Source organism: Wasmannia auropunctata, unplaced genomic scaffold, assembly GCF_000956235.1.
Source record: "Wasmannia auropunctata unplaced genomic scaffold, wasmannia.A_1.0 LD336004.1, whole genome shotgun sequence".
Lineage (NCBI taxonomy): Eukaryota > Metazoa > Arthropoda > Insecta > Hymenoptera > Formicidae > Wasmannia > Wasmannia auropunctata.
This window is the reverse complement of record NW_012026886.1, coordinates 409567-412980: the sequence shown is the minus strand read 5'-3', so window position 1 is coordinate 412980 and position 3414 is coordinate 409567.

Genomic DNA, 3414 nt, shown 5'->3' with positions numbered 1-3414 from the left:
ATGAACCACGCCCCATTTTCGGGAAAATCGACGCGCTTGAATCTTTGATGCGCGAGGCGCAAATCTTTCTTCAGACATACAGTCGCTGCCAATAGTTTTCGGCCAACATATATAACGATCAGATATTTTTATCACGGAAAGAACGATTTTGTTGAAAGGTATAAAAATTTTGCTGAATACAGATCTGAAAATAATTTTTGTTCAATAATCAAAATAATTTGTTGGAAAGTTAAAAATAATAGGCATTGCTATAAAACGTTTTGATATTCTAGCAATCATTTTAACTTTCCAACAAAATTACTTGGATTATTAAACCAAAATTATTTTCTGATCTGGATCCACCAAAATTGTTCTTTCCGTGTAAAAATACACGTCGTGAGTAAATTTCTATTTGTACGAGTATCAAGTACATACAGTGGGTTTTATTGCTCAAAATTGGAGATGTTAACATTTTTATACATGATACAGTATATTTAATAATTTTTCATTTAATAATTAATTATTATTTAATAATTTTCATTACAATAAAATTACTTGACCGGAAATTTTTAGTAGCCCACTGTAGGCAAAAAAAAAGGAAATTTAAGGTGAAAATAAGATAAAAGTCGGGATATATTGAAATTAAACGGAGACGTCTCTCTCCTTGAATTTCACGTGCTTTAAAATTATATTGATATTCATTCCTTTTTTAACCGACAAATGGTTTTATCGAACTTCAATAACGCGATATTAATCGTTTCAGTCTCAATTTTCAGCTGAGACTATGGCACACGTTGAAAGACATGCCACTAAAATGTCCGATGTGTTAATATTGCGATGTGTCCTACACACATACATATGTACACATATATATATATATATATTTCCACGGCGATTTCGCTTATGTGAAAGAATGTCTCTATTATCGATAATCGTTGGATGCGGGCGTCCGACGTCGCCGGCGAGAAAAATCGATTAGCCGCGCGCCGCCAATAAAACGTCGGGGGTCCCCGTGTCGCCCACGCGTAACGTCAATTACACGCGAACATAATGTCACGGCGGAGACGGCGACGGTATTTAATAAACACCGCATCGAGCATACGCCGGGATTTTCCGATAAACCGTAGCCGCGCGCGTGGCACGCCGATATTTTTCGCTTTGCCTCTCACAAGCCGGCGCGCGCCGTTTCCGAAGCGATGGTATATATATATATGTATACACGAACGCGACCGTTATAATTTCTCACAGCGCGCGGCTACGACTAGCACACGTGTATATGTACGTGTGTGACGCACACGTGTATACGCGTTGGAAATTATACCATGGGATTCCAGGCCCTCCAGCACCCGGGAAGAGTACGACGAGTACGGGGATCGGGAATATCGGGCGGCCGAACGGCTGGGCGAGCGGGCGGAGGGCGCAGGCTGCCACGCCCTTTATCCGGAATGCCGCAGAAGTGTGCTCGACGTGTTTTCCACGTTGACCACGTGAAGACAAAGGCCGCGGATGGAAATCTCGCGCGGCGAGGAGCGGCGGAGCTGCGAAGGGGCCCTGCGGACGAAGCCCGCGGAAGAGATTGCTACTGAAATATCGGAACGGGATTTCGTGTAAGACGGACTCAGGATCGGAGTTCAGAGTTCAGAAGTTCGATGCGTTTTGTTGGTAACGCGATTTCCGAAAGAGACACACACATACACATACATACACGCGCGCGCGCGCGCGCACGCGTGGCACGGAAAGAACGATTTTGTTGAAAGATCTAAAAATTTTGCTGAAAGCAGATCTGAAAATAATTTTTCGTTGAATCATCAAAATAATTTGTTGGAATGTTAAAACTGATCAAAATAAATTTGTTGGAATGTTAAAACTGATAAGCATTGCTATAAAGCGGTTTTGCTTTTGCACAAAATAATTTTGATTATTGAACAAAAATTATTTTCAGATCTGGATTCAGCAAAATTGTCCTTTCCGTGTGAGATCGGGATCATTTAGAATGTCCTTCTTTTATAAAGGCACGGCGCAGACAGCTGCGAAATTATTCCGCTTAAACAACTCGCGCCGTTCGATTTGCGCGCGCCCGGAAAAAGAAGCATGCACTGTACATTTGTCAATTACAAAATTGAATTCCGAAACACACCTATATCGCTTCTCGCGCACGAGAGCGAGATTCCGTACGAATAATCCATCTCCGCTCCCGATGTTTCGTCGTTTTCGGCGATGCGAGGAGGTCGTGGAAGCGCTCTCCTACGCTTCACTCCCCCCCTTCCCTCCCCTTCCTCCGCTCCTTACCCGCCCCCGTTTGGCATTCCTTCCTGATTTCGGAGTTTCATCTTCCTAAAAGTGCGCATAAGAAACACAGGAGTTTCGGCGGGTGGAATGCCGGCATCCGATATTAAAGAATCCACGGTATTCGCGGGGGGAGGGGGAAGGATCGGCCGCCTCCCCCTCCTCCCGCGAAGTTTATCGCGGTTTTTCCGTTACTTCGGCGCATTCCCCCGTATAATCAGCCGAAAGAAAAAGCTCGTCGAAAGTTTTTCACGGAGGAGCGGCTACTCGCGATTTCTTTATGTTCCTTCGGAGCTGCGTGGTATAAGATTATTTACTTTGCCCGACGTTTTTTTTTTATTCTCCCCCTAATTGTGCGGGAACTGAATCCTTGAAGGAAGCGAAAGAACGGGGTGGAAAGAAGAAAAGCGATTACCCGGGAGTTTTCTGAATGTATCTCAGCAAGAAAGTACCGAAGCCTGCATGCGAGAGCGCGCGCATCTCTGTCTTTCTCTCTTTTTTTTTTTCGTATCGCATAAGCTAATTTGCAATAATAGATTATTGCGTTTAGTTACGTGCGCTATTATATATATTTGCACACACGCGGGCATGCACACACAATCCCCATAATAATGCGTATTGCGACCGCATTCGCATCTATATGCGGTGTATGCGGTTGCCAGTTAATTATTAGATAATAGACGTACCGTAGTTAATTATGAATAGATATTAGTTTGGTCGGGACAAGCAAATTTAGCTCTTCCGGACAACGCAAATGTTTCGAAACGTTGACTTGCGGAGTGTCTAAAGGACGCCGTCCTAATCGCGACATCCTGAGATTGATCTGCAGAAAGGGAGAGTGTGAATAATTAAATATTTTAAATACGTGTATGAAGTTAAAATATTTAAAGGTAAATTTAAAATAATTAATTATATATATATAATTATATATATATATTAATTATATATATAATTAATTATTTTAAATTTACCTTTAAATATTTTAATTTTATACACGTATTTTCAGATTTTCAGATTCTGCGAATAATTTTTGTTCAATGATCAAAATAATTTTGTGCGAAAGTCAAAATGATTGCTAGAATATCAAAACGTTTTACAGCAATACTTATCAGTTTTAACATTCCAACAAATTATTTTGATGATTCAACA